Raw genomic sequence first — 24,007 nt, 5'->3', positions numbered from 1 at the left:
TTGTTCAGCTCCACCACCAGCATCAGAGAAAAAGGTGGAAAGATTACTGGCGTGTAAAAAAAAAAAAAGCAACAAGTTATTCAAGGGTATTTTCATTATCAGAACCCATAAAATTGTACCATGATTTCTTTTAAATAATAAAACATTTGCTCTAGAATAAATATAATTAAACCAAGAATAAAAGTATAATTTGTAAAAGATATATGGTGTGCCATAACAAGCAACAGTAAAAATTGTCTGAGGACTTATTTGTAAATCTGTATTTGTAAAGGAACAACATATAAAAGAAGAGGGCCTTTCACTCTGACAGGCAGTATTTTATTTGACTCGAATATATGAAACACTTCTTCAAAAGCCCAATCTCCCAACAGAAAATCTCGACGAAGCAAAGCATAACCAGAGAAAAATAGTCCTGGTCTGATTAAAAAACATCAATATCTTCTGAAAGAGGTACATGAACAAATGTCATGCCATTGAGGAATATGGACTAGCCAGACCATTTTTACAGAAGCATCAACTCTACTTTAGATCTTCATAACAACTACAAAGCAGAGGAATGAACGTTGTGTTACATTACAGACTATACATGTGTAAACAGTTTCCAAATCCAGCTGGTTTTATTAAAAATGTAAATCATAAATCACAATACCTTTCCCAATGTTATAGAAAAAAAGTCTGCATGATAATTTGTTTCTTTCCACAACAGACATCATCTCCTCAAATGCAAGTTACATCTAATTTAATGGAGGCCATGAACTCACTGCAAAATTTGTGTTTGGTTAGTAAAAGGTTAACAATGTGTGAAGTCAATAAGTTAGTATCATAAAGTGTGAAGTAGCCAATCAACAGTTGGTGTTTGAAAAAGGCTGGGACATCATACCCATAAAGCAGTATTTATTTTTGTTTTAGTTGTGTGGTGATGACTTTAACCAGAAGCAAGCTAAATTTGACTGAACTGCTGACACCTGAAAACAAAATACTGAATTACTGACCTGGTCATTACAACATTCATGAAGGTCTTCAATTAGTGAACTCAGTGGTGAATGTTGAGCATAAAAACACTAGAAAAGTATTTGCAAGCTTGGGCCCTCTGAAATTCATGATTCCTTATGAAAAAGGCTTTACATTTTCAAAAGGTACCAAAAAGCCCCCATCATTAGTGGCAGAGAGCCCATAGAGAGGTACAGTGCCTCCTCAGATTGCCTGAGTCCATGTATTCACAAAACAGCATCAACAGCCACACCAGCGCAGCCACAAATTGAGGCTATCCCTAGAACAGCCATTTGTCACTTACACTATAAAGCAAAATAAATGAAAATCCAAACTAACTCAACACTCATCACAAAGAGCTTTTCCAAAAATAATTTCATTTTCAGGCAATATTTTACTTCTAGAATTTTACTACAGTTAACCTACTAAGGATCTGATTTTATAAATTCTTTATGTGCAAAATTTTTATGGGTGCCAGTAGCAGTAAAGGTATATAAGGGGTGGAGACATATCCTCAAATCCACCTCAGCTGTAGGAAAAATCTCACATCATTGCTAGATCAGAGATCAGCTCAGACCAGTTCTGAATGATTAAGACCGTTTAACACAACTGCAACAGGTATTTATGCATAGGTTAAAAGGTCTGACCTCAAACAACTTTCCCCTACTTCAAAACTTTGAGTCTCAACTACAAGGTGCTCATACTTTTTATGGACTTTGAGAAGCTGCTAAGAAATATTCAGCTTCTAAGAAATATTCAGACTAGCACTTTTTGTACTGTATGACAGAGAACAGTAGAGGTATCTTGTCTATGCCTTAAATGCAAATATTAAAAAAAAACATAAATTGAAGATCAAGTTGCAGAAGCACCACTGTTCTAGTTTAGGTCTTGTAAAAAATCAAAGTTACACAAAAACTGAAGACCAATAAAAATGTTTCCATGATTTCTTTTTTAATGCCATTTAAAACAATTTTTCGTTGTAAACATTTTTGCTAGCCAAGCACTGCAGCATTGTGCAACTGCACTACAGCCAAAGAGAAACTGATGAAAAGCTGACTAGATTGATTTAATTTTTCCAACCGGAGTGAAATACGTAAAAGGAAATAACAAAATGGTGAAGTTATTTTTATGTATAAAAAAATGTTCACATTTAATAAACTCACATGGAAACTGCACAGCCAATAGTAATTGCTTTTAAAATATAACTACAGATCTCTTCAGTTCTGCATGGAAATGAAGGCAACAGTGGGTTCCTGCTGCACCTTTACCCGTCCTCAGGCAACACAGAAACCCCCTCCCTGCTGGAGGAGTCCAAGCTGAGCCTGCCCAAACTCTGCATCACCCATTCCCTCTCCCCTTGTGACCTCCCAGGTTTCTGGGTGGAAGTCTGGCAGGGGGTTACTACTGGAACTCGGAGCTATATTTATTCCCTTGGCTCCCATCCACCATCACTGCAGAGCCGCCAGAAGGGGAACCAACCAATACAGCATGGGATCTGCCAGAATTGTGCTGCCAGAGAAGTTAAGAATGAAAGACAGAGAAGACAGAAGCTATCAAAATGAGTATTTGTATCTCTAAGCAAAGAAGGGCTTCCTCCATTTGTGGATACCCCTTCTACAGACTAAGACTTTTTTCCGCTCCTGTTTAGGAACTCCTGCCAGTTCCATAGGTCTTTTACATCTCATGTGACTTTTCATGGGGGAAGGAACACTAACAGCACAGCAACCCCTGCATCTCTAAAGCATTTTCTGGCATTCGCAGGGCATTTCTCTCCACCTCACAGTACTATCAGATAGAATGCCATCCTCGAGCTCTGTGCTATAACCTGCTTCCAGGCTCCTGCAGTAGATGGGACTAACCCTGCACCCACTGCACCACCTACAGCTAAACACCCAATGCTCAGGGAGCTGCAGGAATCAGTTAATCAGTTTTGTTCAAGCAGATAATCCACTGAACAAAATAATGGCAACAAAACTCCATTTTGAGATGAAAATTCTTTGGATCATCACATGCACCACATCACCAACTGACTTTCACAATAATTGGATTGTGAATTTTATGAGAAAAGTGACAGTTCGAATAAGAAACAGTTTTCCCATGCCACAAATATAAAGATTTCAGAATTTTCTCTTGCTCCCCACTGGGACTAATTCAACACCTTTTGCAACTTTTCAAAAGGGAAAGCAGGCAAGGCAACATTAAGGACATGAATGCTCTCACCATGTCGTACTCGGGAGCAAAGAGTACAGGACTCTACAACAGAATCAAATTTGGACCCAGTCTCTCACACCACACTTGAGTGCCCAAGACAAGAGTCAGTTCTCTTCTCACTCACTGAACAATTCAATTATTATTTAAATTGGAACAGCCTTAAGCAGGAACTTAAAAATGTTTACCCTGGAGGAGCCAAAGTGTGGTTATTAGGCTAACCTGGAATGTAAGAAACTTATTTGAAGACGCTGATTCAAATCAGTTACCAGAGGAAGGATCTGAACTCAGCTCTCCAGTTACCCAGGTGCATTTCATAATCACCAGTCCATAATGAAGTGCAGAGATGCAACTCTTTCATTTTGAGCAGAAATTCAATTGTGGACCTGAGAAATGCTTCAAAGATGCAGCAATGTTGATGTGAACTAATGAACTGGCATTTTTCAACTACAGTAAGAAAATTGCAGCTAGTTCTGGCCAGAAACTATACTTCTATATTTGGAAAGCACCTAGCATGCCAAAGACACTATCAAAACAAGCAATAAATTGAAATTCTAATCCAGAAGTGGTTGTGGATTTCCTACTGCTCATTTACCTAACAGTATGTTAATTTATCACATACACATCCGTATGGCTTCCTGTAGTCAAACAAAGGAAAGATGCTTAAGCATTTGTTCTTTAACACAATCCAGAATATTTAAAATAACTGAGACATTTTAGAGGCAATTTTATGGTAAAATCCAAAGAAGGGATTAGTTAGAGCGGGAGAGTTTTGTTAGCTAGTATTATGGCACCAATAAAGATGCTGGGTTATCTTCTATTAGTTATTTTATTAGCCCTAAGAGCAATTATGTTCTTATGGCAAAATCTCAAAGAATCAGTGAAGAACAGATACCTTAAAAGGTAATAAACACTTTATTATATATTTCAGTTTTGGGTAGCCTGTAACCTTTGCATTTTTGAAACTCAAAAGGTTGGATTTCTTTTTGTAATTGAAGTACTGACACATGAAAAAGTTTAATCAGGATCTCTTTTTGAGAGCATCAGGCTTTGCACTGAGCTTACAAACTGTAGTTGCAGATGAAACTAGGAATCAGATAACTCACCTGGTATGGAAGGGTAGTTGTACCTACTGACTCAGTCATACCCCAATAAGAAGAGCAGAATTGGACCCTAGAAATCATATCAAAATCAACCAAAATTTCACTAAATTCCATGTACTTTCCTCTGAAAAGAGAGACCCATCATTTTCATCAAAAAGCATGGGACACATCTGGATAAAACAAAGGTTTGATGAAAAACTACTTGTAGCAGAAGTTTCAAAACTAGTGCTGCTTGACAACATTAAGTCGAACCTCAACATTCAAAAAACTTAAGAGGTTTGCATGAAAATGTTCATGCAAACCCTTGAGAAATGAAAATAAAAAGAAAAATACGTAAATAAGGAGAGAGAAAGAGAGAAAGAGAGAAAGAAAGAGAGAAAGAGAGAAAAAGGGAAAGAGAGAGAGAGTGTCCAGATGCAGAGTTTTTTCAGACCTGTTCCAGCACCAATAGATATGGTTGAACCAGGGTAAACACCTATCAAAAATCCTTGGCCACTCAAGCACTAGAATAGAAGGCAGCTTCTGCTTCTCCTGTCAATTATAAACTAACACTGGAGAAGGGAATATTCTCCCAAATTCACTCAATCAAACCTTCACTGTCACAGCACTCCCTTCAGTAAAACTGGTATCAAAACCAAGATGTTGCATTGCCCTATGCTTTAGTATTTCTGTGGACCCGTGAGAAAAATCACATGTAGACCTAGAGAGCCAATGTTAAACACACACAAAACCAAAATGTAACCCATCCATACAGAGCTATCGAGAAATATTAAGGAAGGAACATCCAGCCCACCATGTTAGCCTTTGTTAATAGAAACCTGACTTTACACCTCCGTGCTTTCTTCACCCTAACTCTCACATGCTCTTTCTCCAGAAACAAACCTAGGCTTCCCTTGAACTCATTTATTCTTTCCTTGCTGGTAATTTTTTCCATATGTTTATTGTCCTTTGCATGAAGTAATTCTGCCTGAGTTTCCTATTTACCCATGCTTTTCTAAATTTTAGATTAAAGGGATCTATTTATATCTATCTCTATCTACCATTGATATTCCAATGACAAGATTGATGGTAATAATGTCTGCAGAAATCTATGGAGACTAACTTATGAAAGTGAAATAAAACAACATTAATACAATATGCTACCATTTAGAAAAATAAATGTAAGGCAAACCTGGCAACCTGCTTCTATCACATGGGTTACTGGGGCTAATTCCCAGATCAGCAGGGGCCAGGACTACAGAGGAAGCAACACACATAGTCGTTGTGACTGAGTAAGTTGTAGTGCTTGATAGTAACCCCTTTGTAGCACTGAAGAGCTCGACAGGGCTCCCATCCTCCTCACAAAGAACCACAGCAACTGCGGCAGAATATCCTAAAGACATAAAAAAGGAGGAAAGTTTGTAACAGGACTTATCACAGTTAAGAAAGAACAAAGACAAAAACCCAAAACCAAACCAAACTAAACCAAACCAAACAAAAAAAAAAACAAAACAAAACAAAACAAGAAAACAAGCAAAACCAAACTAGAACAAAACAGAAAAGAAACTACAGTGAAATTAGCATTAAGGATGAAACAAATTTATGTAAGAGTCAGGACTGCCATTTACCCCTTTGCACCATGATTCCCATTTGAGGCTGATGGCAAGGAATGCTCTTAGGACATCCCGACTGCCCACTGCAGTCAACCTCCCCTGTACTCCTACACAGGTTACAAGGTGAAAGTCAGCTCCTTACCCTCCTTTTTCCTCAGTACCTCTTGCTTCTGCCCAACAAAAGCTTTCCCACTCATCCTTTCCCTGTCACTACAAGCAGACCACTTGGGATAACCCCAACCTGATTTTCACTGACTTCCACACTCCCAGCAAGCATTAGCTCCCTCTAGAAGTCCAAGATGCCCACAGCTGGACAGTTTAACACATCAAAACTGAACAGCTGGTTTGAAGAAGCTAGATCTGTTGCTTGTCCCACACTGAGAGCGCTGCTGAAGCCACCATTGCTATTTTCAGGCCAGGCTATCTGCAGAACTCTGTTAATGTCCTACCATGATAGGCGGCATTACTTTCTTCATAACATCACATATACTTGTAAGGAACTACCTAATTTTGCTTTTGGTTGTACATGTTTCAAATACTGTAGTGCAATGGGGAAAGGCTATTGTGGCTAATTCAGCTCTTTTTTTTTCTTCTGTGTTTAAAGGACGGTCAGATTATAACAAAATTGTTTGTCTTTAATATACTTCAACTCGACCTGATTAACCCATCTCTTTAGAAAACAATCTCACATGAAATATTTAGATTAAGACCTGTAAAAAAATAGCAACTTCAAAATACTTTCAAGGCCCCATCTTGCAAATTTTAAGAAACACAGACAACTAGGCTAATTATAATTACTCCTCTATAGTTCTTTTGCTTTTTTTGATGCATCTTGTTATCTAGAAAGACGCACCTGAAACCAACACCAAATTTAAATATAACGGAAAAGTACCAAATTCATGATACTGGAAGAATCTTCCCTCTGGGAGCTTGTGGTGCAGTTGTGCAGTTGAGTGTGTGGTGCATTGGTGCAGTTGAGCAAAGGCAACCCACATCCCCCCTTGCTACCCTATTTCTTTCCTGATCTGGATCTCTGCTACCTCTGAAAAGATGCTTCAAATCCCTCACGCAGTGCTTGGCTTCACTGCTTAACCTGCCAGTAGGAGTGAAAATGTCACAGCAGTTACTGTGATCCACTCAGATCTAGACAGACTCTGCTCAGTTATTTCACGTTAAGCAACAAATATCCATCAGATGGTTACAGTTTTCACTTGTCTTTATCCAAGTTCAGATTCTGATCAGTGGCTTGTCCATAAAAAGTTCATACTCCTTATTCGGCCTCACAACTGGAAGCTAGAACTGCCCGTCTGTACAATAACCCTATGATCATCCAATTAAGCATCTCAGAATTATTTTCCTTTTACATATTTTCTTTCAGTAGCTCATCCCGTTTCCCTCTTCTGCAAACATCTGTGCCTGGAGAGTCTTCACTGAAGAAATTTGGATTTCCATCTACAGTTGCCAGAAATAAGTTTATTCATGTTTCTATAAAAGAAAGAATATGTATTTTATTTTTTCATATATGTTCTCCTCCCCTGAACCCAAATTGCTTGTACCTCTGAAAATGTAAGTTTTGAAAGAGAGGACAGAAAAATGGCTTTTCAAGACAGTACTGCTTTCAGCATTTTGAAGAGCCGATGTACATGTATTCAGGTATCTGAGAGAAATTCAGAGATTAAACTTTAAATTTATTTACAAATTTTATTAAAATACACTAAACCAGAAGACAGTATAAAGCTTTAATTGTCCTTATTCAAGCCAGAAAAATAAATATATTTGTGGTTTTCTTTTCTAAGTTCATAAAAATCCGTGCACTTTTTTAGTGCCTTTTTTTTTTCCTTGAAGTCAAAGCACTCTACAAACACCTGTGCAATTCAAAGTCGACTTTAAGCAAAAAATCAACATTTGGAAAAATTACTTCTACTGATTTTCCTACACTTGATGAAACTTGTGCTTCCCAGGGAACAAGCGCAGCTCACATTAATGGACTAGTGGATTTTCTCCGGCTGTTCTAATGCAAATCTCTTTGGTCACCTAAGGCTCCTATGGTGGATAAACAACCCCATGTGTCAGCTTTCTGTGCTGGAGATCACAGTTTCTGATCTCAGCACTGTCTTCATTGCTGCACGCAAAACAGTGGTACTGAAGTTGCAACTCACGGGCTACTCTCTTCTGATAATGACTGGGTTGGGTTATTGGCCCCAGCATAGGCAGAAATGTGACAATCAGCCTCTTCATTATGCAAAAGTATACAGTGAAGCTAGTGCAAGACAACTTGCTGAGCATTAAAGCTGAAATACGTTCCAAAGTTGAAAAACCCACAGAACAATTCCTTTTTCTTTTCAATTGATAAAGTCATAGTCAATTTATTAAAAGTGGTTTAATACAGTATTTCCATCATAGCAACTTGTTATCTTCAGGAACTCATCTGCAAAACACAGCTTTAGCATGCAAATATTTTAGACACATTGCCTGCAAACGTAATAGAGAGACTAACCTTTTTTTACAGTTGCAGTTGTTAATTGTCATCGTTTGAGCAGCAAATGAAAACAAAGATTAAGCCACTGGCACTTAAAAAAAAAAAAAAATCATATTAAAGCTCATTTACCTGCAGTGATAGAAATTCAAAGTCACAAGCAAACTCTGAAGCCAGTGCAGATATGAGAAAGTGCACCCAGTCGCAGGGTTAGCAACTGTACCAAGGCTCTTCTAGTGCACGTTCTGAAACAGCAATCGATTCTCCAGGCACTTGTTACCAAACTGGAGACCTTTTCTTTCTACAACATTCTGAAAACTTTAAACAACTCATTTGTGATTCTTTTCTTCAGAAGATTAACAGCACATCCACTAGAAGATGAATTAAAAATGAAATTAAAAAAAACCCAAAACAACAAAGATATCAAAGAGGGGAAAACAGAGCAGAGTAGGACAACAACTCAAGCTATTTACAAATATTTTTATAATGACCAGAAATCATAGATCCCTATTTTGCTGTCCAAAAATAAAATAAAAAAAAAAGCAGCAAGCAAGCAACAGATAAAAGTGTATCAGCTGCTGACTGAACACGGGGACTGATCTGCAAAGCTGCTGAGCACCCACAACTCCATTGGAAGTCAGTGGAAGAGGTGAGTACTCAGCAGCTCTGCAGCTCAGGCCCAAACTGTGCAGGGCTCTCCTCACAGCCCGGCAGAAGGGGTATTTAGGGAAGAGGTTTTGTTGCAGAAACAAGAAGGTTCAAAGTAATCTGTCAACGAGGTGTTCCTACATTCATGAGTCGTAAAGCCAGCTAGCTCTGCTCTATGGGAAAAAAGTTAATTCATAGGGTTCGCAGGGCTTGCATTTGTCAAGGAGCAGGACGTCAATGCTATCATTATCAGGCAAATCAGCCAGGCGGTTAATGGTAGAATCAGGAGACATTTGCTCTCCCCTATCAGCATGACATCATAACTAAGGCAGCCTTCAGCGCGGGGGGAGCCTTGGGCCGCACACGGACCTCCTGTGCCTCTGGCCCCACCAGCCGCCGCTCTCCTTCCTTCCCATGGATGCGGCACCCCTTCCCATTCCCATGGACCGTAGCTGCCCTTCCCATTCCCATAGACCACGGCTCCCGTTCCCCAGGAGGCAACGCCAACAGCCCCCCCCCCCCCACCCCCACACCCCCCCCCCCACCCCGCGCTCCGCAACTTCGTCCTCTTAGCATCCCAAATGCCACCATCTGATTTCACAAAATACTTCTAAACCTGCCCGGTCGTAAGGCAGCCACTCCGTTAGGAGGGGGTGGCTTTTACATACAACCTACAAATTCACTCTAAAAATGCCTGGCATTTTTAATTACTTCAGTCATCTTCATCCCCCGTCAAACGGGGGGGACACACGCATTAAAAAACTAGTTGCCTCTAGGATTTAAGAAGTAACAGCTCAGTTAACCAGGTCGATTTTCAAGCAAACACAAACACACACACACAGAGCCTTTGAATATTCTGAAGTATTTAGTGATGATCTATTCGAGAATCAGAAACACAGCAGCAATACACATTTCCCTTCCACAGCAGCTGTAATTATACAACTCAAGCAGCACGAATTACAAACTGTTCGTCTATTTCTGTTAAAAAATATCACTACAGGTACCCAAGCACACTACAAAAGCCTCACCTTGTATCAGAACTGTGAGGGAAAAAGTTATGAAAGCAGACAGAAAACCTAAAATCCCTGAGGCTACAAAAAAATCCCGCTATTGAGAAATAACCCAAGAGACCACGTAGGGAATGTACAGCTTTCAGAAGCACTTCTCATCTTATTTGCACTTAACCTATTGATGTTCTTACGCAGGTCACTTACTTTTCGGATATGTTTGAACCCTTTACAATCATGCAGATCGCCGCAGTTTTCACTTGGGCTTTTGGTGTTTTTTGGCTTTGTTTGGTTTTTTTTGCAAACAAGTTTCATTTAAAAAAGATCCAATTATGCAAATCTGCCGGATAGGTAGTGAATATTCAATATGACGGTGATACTGTAATAGTTCAATGCAACGCACTGTACTGGACAGATTTATGAAGCAACGTCACTACTACGCTCTGGTCCTCGCTGAACCATCTTGAAGTTAATTAAAGCTGCAATGTCCACTTTTCCAGCCACCCTCCCCATTCAGGTTTACTATTTCAACATCAAACCAGCAAGGGGGCCTCCCCCTTCTCTCCGTACATTTAAGCAGCCTTCCACAGTCAATGAACAATGAACAAAGATTGGAGTGATGGGGGGGGGGGGGGAGTAAGAACAAAATCTCCACAGGAATAATCAAATCCGGTTTAAACAAGTAAAAATATAGTTTCTAATATTAAACTAGAAAAGAAAACATTCTTCTCCAAGCGAACGTGCAGAGGCGCTTAGCCAAGCCCTTCATAAAGGGTCTAAAAGCAGCCAGTCTTTTTTATTTCGAGCAGTGAATGAGCCCAAACAAGGCTTCTAAACTTAATTATGACACTTAAAATAGTCTTTTTCCCCAGAAGCGGGGCGGCTCGCCGCTGCTATCTGTATCCACCGGCCACATCAGCTCAGCAAACACGGCCCCTGTTGGATTCAGTTTAAACTGCACGGGGAGGGGGGGGGGGGCAAGGGGGTGCACAGCCCCGCACAGCCCCGCGCAGCGCTCCCGCCGCAGGCAGCCCTACCCGCCCCTGCCCCGCTCCGTACCGCACCGCTTCGCGCACCGCCGCCGCCTCGGCGCGGTACCGGGCACGGCCCCATTCGCCGCACGCCCCAAGGAACAATGCCCGCGGCCGCGCAGGCTGCGGACCCTCCCCGGGCACCCTCACCCGAGACCCGCAGGGGGTTCCGCGCAGGCGGAACGTGGTCCTGGCCGCGCCGCCAAGGTGGAGGACGGCCGCAACTAACTTTTCGGATGGAGCCAGGGCGAGCCTCCGGGGGAAAAATAATAAAAACCAACAAAAAAAAAAAGAAAAAAAAAAAAGGGAGGGGGGGGAAGCATAAATCTTCGCGACCTTTTATTTTGCGTTAAAGTTCACAAGCGGCACCGCGCTCTCTCTCTCTCTCCCCCCCCCCCAACCCCTCCCTTATAGTAATTATTTGCAAAACTGCAACAGATGGGCGCATTAAAATCTGGATTCTTTCCTACACAGCATCAAAGAATCTCTCCTTCCAACCCTCACACCCCCCTCCCGTAATCCCGGTTCTCCCCCCCCGCCGCTCCGCGCAGCCCCGCGGCCCTCCGCGCCGCCGGGAGGTGATGATCCCCCCCACCACCATCACCCCCGGGATTGCCGTTTAAGTTTCCTCCCTAACCTGTTACTTTCTGCGGTCGTTGACAAAGCCCCGGCGGCGCTGGCAGGTGCCTCCCGCTCCCCCCGCGAAGGGCTGAGACCTGGCCTGACATTTAGTGCCTACTTGAATGTCACAACGCTCCTCGCAGCATTATGTACGGCTCCTATTCATAAGAGGTCGATTAGAGCACAAAATGGCAGGTCTCTTAGGCACTTGAATCTCACAAGTTTGACACATGGTATGCATCAGCTAACTTTGATTTAAAAAAAAAAAATTAAAAAAAAGAAAGGGGGGGGGGAGTTTATAAATTACACCGCGATTAGCCTGGATCCTAAGGAAGGAGGGATGGGATGGGATGGGATGAGATGGGATGGGGTGGGATGGGATGGGATGGGGGGGGGGGGGGATGGGGTGGGTTAAAGTCACTTCGGCAAAGTTTGCTCCGCAGCAACGCTTAAAAACAAAAAGTTTGTGGGCAAGTTGCGGGCAGGGTGGGTGCGGGCCGGGCCCCCCGGGCGGGCAGAACCTGCCCCGCCGCTGCCGCCGCTGCCGCCGCCGCCTCTCCTCGCCCGCGCGCCCGCTCCTTTTTTTGTAAAGTAACGGTTTATAAAAGAACCGAGCGAGAAGGAGGGAAAGCGCCGGTTTTTCTCCAGGCTAAGTTCTACAGCGCCATTCAATGGCTTCTCCGCTCCTTTCATTATTTTCTGCTTCTCCCCTGACAGCCCTGCTTGCAAACGTCACTGCTATGGATATTTAATTATACTGTATTTTTTTAATCACGGTGGAAAACGCAGGCCCCGTTGCGATGATTAAAAAGAAATAAACCCCCCTAAAAGACTCCGGACTGACTTTGGACCCTCTTTGACGGCTCCCGGCTCCTCAAAACCCCCCTTTTTACCTTTGTCTTTCTTACCTTAAAATTTAAAGCAAAGCGTAGAAGAAACTCCTGCACGTAAACGGAGCGTTGTAAAAGATTGTGTTCAATGAATAATGAAGCATGTCCACATGATTGACTTGATCATTTTCTGGTGCGGAGGGGGAAAAGTGCGGCGCGGGGCTGCCGCGGCCGCCCGCCCCGGGCAGCCCTCCCAACTGCTTCCCGCACATCCCGAGCACAGAGCGCTTTATTTTAATCTGCCTCTTTGCAGAATAACCCCCTTCATTGATACCGATCGCCCAACATCACAAGACATCCCCGTCTCTCAGCGTGGACTCCCCCTATCTGGTAGGTGAAATGCATTGTACCATTAAAAAAGCACTCCATTGTCGTCTTGGCATAATTCACAGCAACTAGATAGGTCTTGCGGCATTTAGCTTTGATGAGCCAAAAGCTCAACCCTTGATATAATAATCTACAAAGAATGGGCTGTGATCGTCCATTTTTTTCCCCTCCCCGTCTCGCAACTAAGAAACCATTTAACCCGGCGCAGCTTGGTCGTGACCTTGAGCCCGTGTAAACACCCCTGAGGAGCCCGCGCAGCCCCCGCGCAACCCCCGCGCAGCCCCCCGCGCTCCACAAAGCGCCCTTCTTACCTGCTCCCGAAAGTATGCAAAGTCTGCTCCTCCGAAAAAACGGGGGGGTGGGGGTGGGGGGGGGCAGGAAAAAACTCCCGGAGAAGCGGCGGCGGCCGGGGGGACCGGAGCATCAGTCACCGCTCCGGCGTTTAAGAGAAGTAATCAGCGATAAAGTGACGTTGATCTGCACTGTAACCTTGTGGCGTATTTAATGTAAATAAGCCAGTTATGTTGCCAATCGCATGCACACAAACACATAAAGGTCCTCAGCGTTGCATTTTGATTCTTTCCATTAGAGCCGACTTTATTTACATACACTATTTAGGGGATCATGATAATTCTAAAACAATACTAGTGCCAAATGATTATGAAAATATGATTTTAATTAATCACGTAGTAGGCAAGGAAATTAGCATACGGTAATTAAACTTAGGGAAAAACGTCATGGAGGTTCTCTGCCTTATGGGTTCGGAATAATCATTAAACGATGGGTTTTCAGGACTTAATTATCAAACAAATAACTTTTTTAAAGCAACTTTACAAGGTTTATCCGCAGGGCAACGATTTAGTAAATAATATATAACCGAGCAAACAAGGTGCAAATGTGACTGGTGAAATAGGTTGTGTTTCTACAAAGCAGGAGCGGGCGGGTGGGGGGGGGGGGGGGGGGGAAGGGGGGGAGAAGCTGAATAATGCAATTATGGATTCTGTGTCCCATAGTTGACAAAAGCATGGTGCCTCAATAGAGTCTTTGTTATGGGATTATATAATGATTGTGGTGTAATTATGGGAAAAAAAGATTTAGTAATAATAAAAAGTATCAAAATACACCAATGAGCAGCTTGTTTTAAAGAAAAGGCTTGCATGTGACATTAGGGGCATGTTAATAACAAAAAGCCAGAATCCGAAAGGGTTGACAAATAAAAAAGACTGTGATGCGCATGATTAAGAAACGATGGAGACAGATTGATTATTCAAAATGCCGAGCCACAGGGACACTTAAAACATTGATTCAGGTAAGACTAGTTTCATCTTGACTGAAATGAGTTCCCTGAAGATGACTGGCATACATTTTAAATCAGTTTACTACATAAAAAGCATAACATCACACGCTGAAACCTTCCAGTTAAAATAGAAGTCCGATGGAGCAAAAAAAAAAAAAAAGAAAAAAGAAAAAGAAGAAGAAGAAAAAAAAAAAGTTTATGTTTGTGCAATTCCCAGAGGGACTATGGAATTGCAGGGGAAGTGGGATAGATTAATTAGCTCTTCCTAAACACTGGACTTAAATGTGCCCATCTTTTATAATCCCTAGTCTCTGTTTCTGGACTCTGTGGTCCAATCCCACTTCTGCAGGTTGTGGGGGTGATAGTAATAACCCAAAAGGTACCATAGGACCCACAGGACTTCTGGGTGTTTTTTTTTGTTCCTGGAACTGCAGTGAATTAACTTTCTGCAATAACTCAAAAATTAGCAAGATTTTTCCAATTGATTTTTCAAAGTGAAGTTTATAAATAGTTGTTCAGAGCTATTCTTTTTTTTTTCTTTTTTTTGAAAGAGAAAAAAGATTCCCATGCCTATAGGAAAAAGTTTAGGAATTCACTCTACATTTTCCAATTTGATGTGTCTGAAATTCTCTTTGAACAAATTCCAAAATACAAGTTTTTTTTCTATAGAAATTAGCATAGCAATCACATCAATAATATCACTATCTCTATGGGAATGATAACTGGAGCAGTGGGGGTGTTCTTTATTTCAATTCTTCGTGGATCAACTGATTATATTCTGTCTTCTTTTGAACTTGTTATTGTAAGTCAAGTGATTCTTTATAAGTGACAGCCCTGACAAAGAGACGAGGATGGGAAAGCAGGTCGAAAGGAAGTCGCCATATGGACTTTAAAAAAGGCACTTTTTAAACAAGATAATGGGGAAATGGATGTTGCCTTTTAACCCTGTCAAGGCTGAACATTATTAGCAGCCTTATAGAAGAATAAGCTATACCTTTCTTTTTCAATATCAGATTTCACCTTTGGATTTCCATACATGGGGCTTCAAATATAAACCGTGCAGGAGGCAACGGTGCTTCAGAGGCAGAGGCCAAATCCAGCACCTATAATTGCTGGAGGGCAGGAGACTGCAGAGCACTGCAGAAAGAGTTACAGGATAGCCAGAGTTCAGGAAAACCTCATGGCTCTTCTTCCTGAGGCAAAGATAAAGATATCGACTGGAGAGAGGTGAAACAACAACCAACAGCAAAGGAGCTTTGGACATCTAACTGGGATTTCCTGTTCCTCTGGTGTAAGTGCATGATGCTTATTTAAAGACAACGAATAGAGTGAAAACAAAGCGTGAACATGAGGGTTTTGACCCTGATCCTTGCCAAAATTGAAGTATTTCTTCTCCTTTTTCTGGTCTGGAGAGAACAGGAATTTCCCTCCAGAAACTTTAAAGTGAAGAGAGATTAAGAACTATCTCCCAGGAAACTGGGATTAAGTTCTAAACCCTTGCTAAACTGAGGACAGAGTTGTGGTCCACCACTGGTGAATGTCCAATCTGTTCTATCTTTTTTCACAGTTAGTTGGAGGGTCATCTGGATGGATCAACTCAACTCTACAGGAAGAAAATGTCAACCAAAGACTTCTTAAAATCTGGAAGAGTGGGATACTATGGACAGGCACTGGTGCTGTCAGAGGAGGATGCTGTTAACAAGACTGTTAACAAAACTCACATTTTTTTTCCCCACGGTCTCATAGACATGATTATTTGGTCTGGAATGGCTGAGCCTTTCCAGAGTGGACTGCAGAGAGATAATGCTGGACCATGAGCTAAGTACATCCTAAAGACAAGAGCCAAACGTAACTGACTCATTGACAGACTCCAGTACCTAAGCAATGTGTACTCATTAGATGGGATACAGGAGACCTCAGGCATGAGTTCAGAGAGCCTTTGCTCCAACATCTTTTAGAATTCCTGATGTTCCCAGACACCATCAGCGTTTTGTAGTTCCCTTCAGTATTCCTTTCTGCTCCTTCCCATCTTTTCACTTCTGTTCGTTTCTCCTCCTCTTGCACCCAGATAAAGGTCTTTTCTCTTCAAAGCCTCCATGTTTTCTCAACCATCCCCAGCTACTTCTCCAGCTTCTTTGGTTGACTATTCCCTTCTGCACCTCCTCCATGAATAGGCAGGAATATGCTGCTTCTTTAAAACTAGGCAAAAACAATAGAAAAGAGAGGAGAGAGCAGAAGAAATGTATCTGGTTTGCCCTACTCTGAAGGTTCTCGCATTGCCTTAGAGAGCAGTGGGCACCTTCTCAGGGAGTGGAAGCTATCAGCTGCAGACTTGTCAAACCTCAAAAAGTAGGTTGAAAGAAATGAGAGCTGAATTCTTTGGACAGGCAATGTTACCTTTCCCTGTGATTTCTGCTTCTGTAGGATGACAGACTTTTGGAAGATCTCATTTCGGGCAGACATAAATAAGAGGAAAGAAAATCCCAAATCTCACAAGTTTGATGAGCCCAATGAAAAGCCCAGGCTGGAGGATTATTTTACTAGGCTTTACACAGAAAAGTAGGAAAAGACAGGTGGTCATACAGCAATTTACATGGGGGCAAGTGGGGGAAAAAGGAGAGGGAGAAAGTTTTGTTTTATATATTTAAATATTCATAAGTGGTTTGCTTTATGAGGGAGGACTGAGGAATAATCTTGCCTTTGTTCTTAAAAAGTGTGATCAGCATTTCCTTCCTAAAGAGAGATGATAAGCAACTGGGCATTCTTTTAACAAAGTGGACTCTTTTAACAGAGGCTGCAGAAGCTCACTGAAAGCTTCATCCCTTTAAGAGGGGGTCTCTTTCCCGAGGAAGAGCAGAATGTCAGGTCTATTGATGAGGAAAAGCACATAAAAGGAATCATCTGATAGCAGGGGCTTGAAATAAGCAATTTCAGAAAACTTGCAGTAAATGTTTCAGCAAACTCTGGAACAGGTGGTGCGATCTGCATGGCAGTCTGAGCCAGTGAAAACACAAGTCATCCAGCAAGGAAGTCGCTGAAGCACAGTTCAAGAAGACATAAATAAAACACTTTCACAGGAAAAAGGGAAACCCCTTCCAAAATGCCTGTTACAAACATGAGGGTTTCCTGGGCAGAACCCCAGCAAACTGACAAGGTGGATGGAAGTTTTCTCAGTCATACAGACTGTGTAAGAAAGCTTCCTAGAAAAAGGACTTGGAGATCTCAGCTTTCAAAACAGACCAGAGGCAGAACCCATTAGAGAACAAGCTGTCTGTTTCCCAGGGCCATGGCCAAAGTCAGTATCTCTTAATAGACCTGATCAGCAAAAACTGTATGTACAATCATCACAGGGATTCAGTGGTAATCAGAATTTGTAAAACAAAAAAGGTGTTGTTTTTTTTTCTGGGGAGATAAATCTGCATCCTCAATTGCAGTCAACTGTCATTGAGCCTGACATCTCAAACAACTTGCATGGGTCAACTGAATGCATATACTAAGGCCAGGAGTCTACCCTGGTCAGTTTTTGTGATGAAGTCGTTGCACCAATTCATCAAAACAGCCACCAAGGAAGGATCCAAAAGAAAGCACAGAATGGACAGCAGGAAGGTGTGCCATGGAAGCAGCATCTAAAGCCAGTCTATTGTGGAGGTGCATCCCCCTCTCACAGTACCAGCACTGCTGACCCTTTTCCTTTGCAAAACTGGAATCATAGAATCATAGAATAGTTAGGGTTGGAAAGGACCTTAATGAAGAGAAGAAGTCCTTCAAAGTACTGACTGACAGACTAGTACATGGCTTTAGAGCTTTCTATGGATAAAAATGATCTCTTTTTTGTTTCTATAGAACATAAGATGTTGAGTAAAGGGGTAAGAAAGGAAAGGTTCCTTTTTTTTTTTTTCCACAGAACGAAAGACTTTTTTTACATTAAGTAGTGAACAATGTTCTCAGTAGATCCACCTAGTGGAATCGAGCAAATTCTGCTTCCAGAATAAAGACACAGCTTTTATAACCCCATGCAGGACATTCTTCTGTCACCATCTCCCATTCAGCACAACAGGGGCTCAGCTGCCCTCTGAAAGAGCAGGAGTGAAAGCTGCAGTCCCAGAACAAACACAGTATAGAAGATCAGGAGACAACTGTCACTCCAGGAGTTAAACTTTAACATTTAAATTTATGTGGGCTTGGTATAGTAGGTCTGCTTCCCCAGCTGTAATCAGTAGGAAATATGATTGACCAAGAGGAGAGAGTGCTGAGAAAAATATCCAAAATAATAGCTGAACTTCAACTTTAAAGTGCATTATCACTGACCTAGCTCCTGGAGCAAATTCACATATAACCTATTCTCAGGCTGTCAGAGCACTTGAGGAGCTATTTAGAAGAGATGGTGAGATCTTACCTCTGAAATAAGATTCAGGAATAATTTTGGATATGCATTTCTTCTTACTCAACTAACCTAACAAATTCACTTTTCACCATTTTCCTTGAACTTCTCCCATTTATTTCCATCATGGTCCCAAAGATCACGGCAGTCCTCAGGCTTCTGATGATTATAACCCTGTAGCTCACCCCAATGCTCAGACTGCTTTTCCTTATTGATGAACACCGATATTACCAACCAATTGCTGTAATGGATCTCCTATTCTACCCTGGCTGGGCACACCAAGCCACAGGGGGGTCCCCCATTCAGGCATTGGAAGGGCAGGGAAGAGTGGCTAAGACGGGACTTGGGGATACATGAAGTTCAGTGCAACCCAAACAAGGATGGTGTGGTACAGATGCCTGGAAAAGATGGAATGGAGATTCAGTGTTGTTGCTTTGCCTCCAAGAGTTGTTTTTATCAATTCAAAAAATAGTTCTATCTCCATTTTTTATTCTTTTCCCCTAACAAGCTTTAGTGAAAAACACACTCCTCTCTCTCTAGATCATTTTGCCCTCTTGGCCACGAGTTTTACCATTACACCTGCCCCTTGAAAGGGTTGCTCTGGATGTCCAGATACACTGGCACAGGACCAAAAAAATGTACTAAACCTGGCGTCTGAGTGCATGAAAAAGTAACTTCCCAGAGGGAGGCACTGCTCTGCCTGCTCTGTCCCCCAGCTTTGCCTTTGGGGAGGCTCCAGTGACAGTGCAGCATCACTTTCAGCTTCAGCTCGCTGGCATGGAGCATAGGGACCATGCTCTCCCATTGGCAGTGCACCACACCTCAGATTTTCTTGCGGGGTTGCTTTCTGAGCCAGCTAATAAAACAGAGAGGACTATCTCACATCCTCCCAGAAGACTGGACACTTGAAAGTGATTTAGGCAACATCGCTGGGGAGCTCCGGAGGCTCTAGGATCAGGACAAAGGACTGCGCCTGCTGTGATATGTGTGTGAAGAATATACATCAATACAGACTGACACCAGTGCAGAGCAGAACATCTGAAAACTGATGAAGTGGAGAGCTCTCTGTGTAATGCAAAGCACCTGAATGATGTGTGTACACACAAAGATTTGTTCAGCCCTGCTCATATCCAGCCCTCTTGGACAGTTGGATTTGATTTGCCATTTTCCTGCCAAAATATTGTTCCTATACCTCAGCACCTGGCCTTTCTTCAGAGAAAATGTGTACAACTCTCCTATCGTCACCTAAACCAGTCCAGAATATGAGTTCAGGAGAGGTTAAATGGACCTTCTTTAATAACAAACATGTTTCTAATAATTTAAAGCCTCAAAAATAAAGATTTGTCTTTTTTTTCAGAATTTCCTCTGCTTCCGTAATTCTGCTCATATGCTGCTATTTCCCCACCTATTTCTATCTAACCTTGAACTGAAGACTGCCATAACCAAAATACAAGCTTAGAATGAGAGGGTCCCACAACATGCAGCTAATTAACTCTGTCTGCACAGCCAGCAGAGGGAGGCAAAGAGTAGAATTATTTTTGCTTACATTATTTTAAACAGAATTTTAAGGATTTTTTGACCAAATGCAAAACTGATCTCCTAAAAGCTAGTACTTGAAATGGTTAAAGTAGAAAGTTCCACATGCACTTGACAATATCAAAGGTGATGTCAAAGAACACCACCACTGGTGTTTATAATTTCCTTTCTTTCTGTGGCACTTAAAGGGCTTTAAGGCTTTGGATATTTATTTGCAATTTTCTCACCTAACCAAAAAGGTGTTTTTGTTTTTTTTTTCCCAGATAATAATTAATTTTATATCCGAAATTTGAGTCTTGTTTTCTGGAAAGAAGTTATACTTAATCAGAGAAATTTCAAGGTAAATCATTTCACTTAAACAAGTGAGAAGTAACACCAAAATGTAGGAGTTGCCTTCAGATGGTTGAAAACTTCCTCTACCAGAACAGCTGAGAAAGGACCATGCTTTCTGTTGAGCATTCACCAGTCCCTCTAGCTACGTATATTTACTCCACAGAGGAGAAAAAGTGTGAACAGGGTGGAAGCAGGCCAGGTAATACGCGTTTTTTGAGCAACCTGGTCTAGTGGAAGTTGTCCCTGTCTGTAGCTGGGGATGAGCTGGATGAGCTTTAAGGTCCCTTCCAAACCAAACCATTCTAGGAGTCTATAATCCTATGAAACTTGAAACTTAAAAAGTAAGTAATGAAAGAAAAGGTGGGAAGTGAAAGGGATGGAAGCAAAAACTCAGGTATTCTTACATTCTACAAATTAGCAATAACAAATTATCAAAACAAGGCTCCACATTTTCGTTAGGAATTATATGAAAGGCCTGGAGAACTCAAACAACCTATCCATTTTCCAACAACATCTTAAGTTAAGGGTTTCTTTTTTTCTTATTCCATTTCATCTTTATGTTGGATTTAAGCATCAAGTGATGCTATTTAAGAGCATCGTTTTAAGATATAATGTACAAACTGGAAGAGCCCTCAAGGATCACAAGGCATGAGCATGTATGGCCATGTTGTTTTACACCTCTTTAGCCAGGACTTGTCATTCTGAAATCCTACAGATGTGCTAACAGCTGCAGAGGTGGGTGAGGAGCCAGAGCTTCCTGCTTCCTGGAGCCATGCCAAGCCAGCATTGCCTATAGCACTAACAAGGAAGAAATGGCTGAGATAGGATAGATCTTAATTCACAAAGAATGGGAGCCACTGCATGGGGCATCCTGCCATCCCCATAAAGATAGATTGCCTGGTGCTTCTAAGCCCACACAACCAGACTGCATTTGTAAATAATGCGAGTGTTTTTTTTTCTGTTTCTACAGTAATTTAAGCTAGAAGCAGCAAATCCTCAAAAGCAAAATGATACACCAAGCAAAATCAGTGAAGCTCAAAGACTGTGCAAATTGCACAGAGGTGTGAATAGGACTTGTTATGTCTTTTTAGGCATCAAAATATGCCTAACAATGTGTTTCCAACCAAGCTCACAGGCGTTTTAAAATGTGCTATACCCTTTTACCTCCTCTATGCCTGCTTGCACTAGCCGATATACGAGCAGCAATATAGGTTTGAGGTATGCCTTTGTACAAACAGGCTTACATTACTTCTGCAGTCTGGGTTTTGCAAGCATTGCACTACAGTAATTCGTTTCCACAATATGGCCCACTGGGCAAAATTTAGGTTACACTAATGAAAATCTTGAATAAATCCTTGAAAGCTAAAACTAATCACCACTTTAGAAATCCAAAGGTGATGAGCTTATCTGGTTAATAATAAGCTTTTAAAGAAAAAAGTTATCAATCTGTATTTAACCAATAGACAGGAACTGGTTCAAAAATAGTCTTTCCAATCCATCAGGTAAGGAATGCCTATTAAAAAACTATAAATAAGCATTCACCCGAGAGCTTGGAATGGCACTTTGAGAGTCTTTCTGGTCACTCAGGTAAATAATGAGTTTTATATAACCTTTCAGCAAAGATTTTTTTTGTAAATGAGGAAGTGAAACGCAGAAATGCTTCTGATTAATGTTAAAGTTGGGGTACAAGCCAACCACAACTGGGAATTCAAAGATAAAGCAGGCATTGTTGTTTACTCGCATTGTTTCCTCTAAGGGCCTGATTTTAAAGACTTTGTTGTCTTTAGTTCAACTTCCTTTGTGATGATTTCAGTTTAGGATTTTATTTATATATGCCATTTACAAGTATTTTTTGCAGTATCTGTTCACATAGCAGCCACTAAAGTCAAGAAGAGTTGTAGAGGAGGCCCCTAACTGATGTGCAGCTACCAATGAAAATGACTACAGTGATCTGACATTACAGTCCCCATAAAATCTGCAAGCACTATGTTTGCTCAAATCTTAACATAAAGGGGAAAAAAGTGAAAGAAAAAAAAACAAACAAAAAACAGCCCACTTTCTGGTATCTCATTTTGTTGATATTCACTACTCTCCAATAAAATCACTTTCATCAAATATTTTGAGCTTTCCTGATGACTAAGAAAAAACATACCCATAAAGAGATCCATCAATTATCTTAAAATCAAATAACCTGGCAACCAGGATATATGACAAAATTAAATGTAAGCCCTTTCCTGGATATCCGGACAGTCCTCCCTAAAGGAGCTGTCCTCAACACCTAACACCCTAGGACAAGAAGAGAAAAATGGGTTTCATACCCTGAAGGTTAACAAACTTCATTTATTATATAAGCAGAGAAAGAAGATTGTACTGCAGACTACAGGATAAAAAGGGAAACTTCTCCCAACTATAACTTTGGCAATGTGCACGGTGAGACAGACATTTGAAAAGGCTAAAACGCAAACCAAGAGAGGAAAAAAATGTATAGTGTTTGTATTCAATAGAGATCTTTCCTGACCCTCATGATTCTAAAGAAATATATCCTTCCAATTGTTCCATATTGTGTTAAACATATTTTTTGCATTTATTAATAATTCAAACATGTTGTTGTTTAGAAAGAATATTCACATCGTGTGTTCATAGTTTCCATATACATATGTCAAACTTAATTTTGTTTTACCATTATAATCTATGAATGGATTTACCCTTTGTTTCTGTTTTCAAATCTCCAAGGAATGTTTGATTAGGTAGGAGGGTTTGTTTTATGCATTACTTGTTCATCATTGCACAAGTGCACAAGCTAAACAAAGTTGGCATACTTCATACTGATTGGTGGAAACAGTGTAGTTAAACAGTGTAGTTAATACAAGCGAATGAGTAATTTCTCACCACAGCTAATCAGCTGCACAATAGCTATGTATCAGGCAGTGCAGCTATATATCAAAAATGCATTTTAAGGTAGCTCGTAGCATACATGATTATCTAGTAGTATCTGTTACAATCATTTCATATTAACACATTCCTCCTGTATTTATTTAATAAAACCAATCTCATGTTTAGCAGTTTATAAACATAACCAGCCAGAATACTAGGAATTATCAAGTTAATGGCAAGCCCAGGAATGTTCCAGCTGGTACATAATGGAAGATATGTCCAGGTTGCTCCAATTTAACAATGTCAGGTGAAAAAGCAAAGCAAGAACACTGAAGATGACAAAACAGCTTCTGCTGCACTGAAGAACTTAAATCAATTTCACAATTCCACACCTATCACTCTGTACGTCTATAACTAAGAAATAAGAAGATAAATACATTGCAGTATTATTTACCAGGTGTCTTCTGCATTAACTCTTTTCCATACTTTTGTGATGAGCTGTGCTTTATTATTACTTGTAAATCTGTCATTCCTTTGGAATGTATTTTTAACAGCTCCGCATCAATACAAGCTCAGAATGGTGTCCCTCTATTAGAAAACAAGGTTGGGTTCAGTAGGAGTTAACATTAACAATTCAAGAGCCTGTAGGAGAAATTAGAAACATGAGCCCTCCATAAGGATGATAAAATCAAA

The 24,007-nt window shown here is 41.1% G+C and overlaps 1 protein-coding gene and 1 long non-coding RNA gene across 5 annotated transcripts in view; one reads left to right on the top strand and one right to left on the bottom strand.

Moving 5' to 3' along the window:
- The window catches only part of ZNF536 (zinc finger protein 536), a 348,533-nt gene extending 335,271 nt beyond the window's left edge, over positions 1–13,262 (bottom strand). For 2 of the 3 annotated variants that reach the window (XM_061469110.1, XM_061469113.1), the window contains exon 1: positions 12,585–12,719. The gene's annotated coding sequence lies outside the window, so the exon portion shown is untranslated. Of the gene's footprint in view, positions 1–12,584; positions 12,720–13,204 lie in introns of those variants that run through there. The other variant, XM_061469112.1, reaches the window with a different exon arrangement.
- Positions 12,761–24,007, top strand: part of LOC133277352 (uncharacterized) — a 52,210-nt gene continuing 40,963 nt past the window's right edge. Inside the window, exon 1 of one of the 2 annotated variants that reach the window (XR_009746166.1) lies at positions 12,761–12,896. This is a non-coding gene — a long non-coding RNA (uncharacterized LOC133277352). The remainder of the gene's footprint in view (positions 12,897–24,007) is intronic. The other variant, XR_009746167.1, reaches the window with a different exon arrangement.

This window comes from Pezoporus flaviventris, unplaced genomic scaffold, assembly GCF_033815535.1.
Source record: "Pezoporus flaviventris isolate CSIRO_AGI_PZ_B2104156 unplaced genomic scaffold, CSIRO_AGI_Pfla_v1 ptg000054l, whole genome shotgun sequence".
In the NCBI taxonomy this organism is placed as follows: domain Eukaryota; kingdom Metazoa; phylum Chordata; class Aves; order Psittaciformes; family Psittacidae; genus Pezoporus; species Pezoporus flaviventris.
This window is presented reverse-complemented; position numbering and strand designations above follow the sequence as displayed.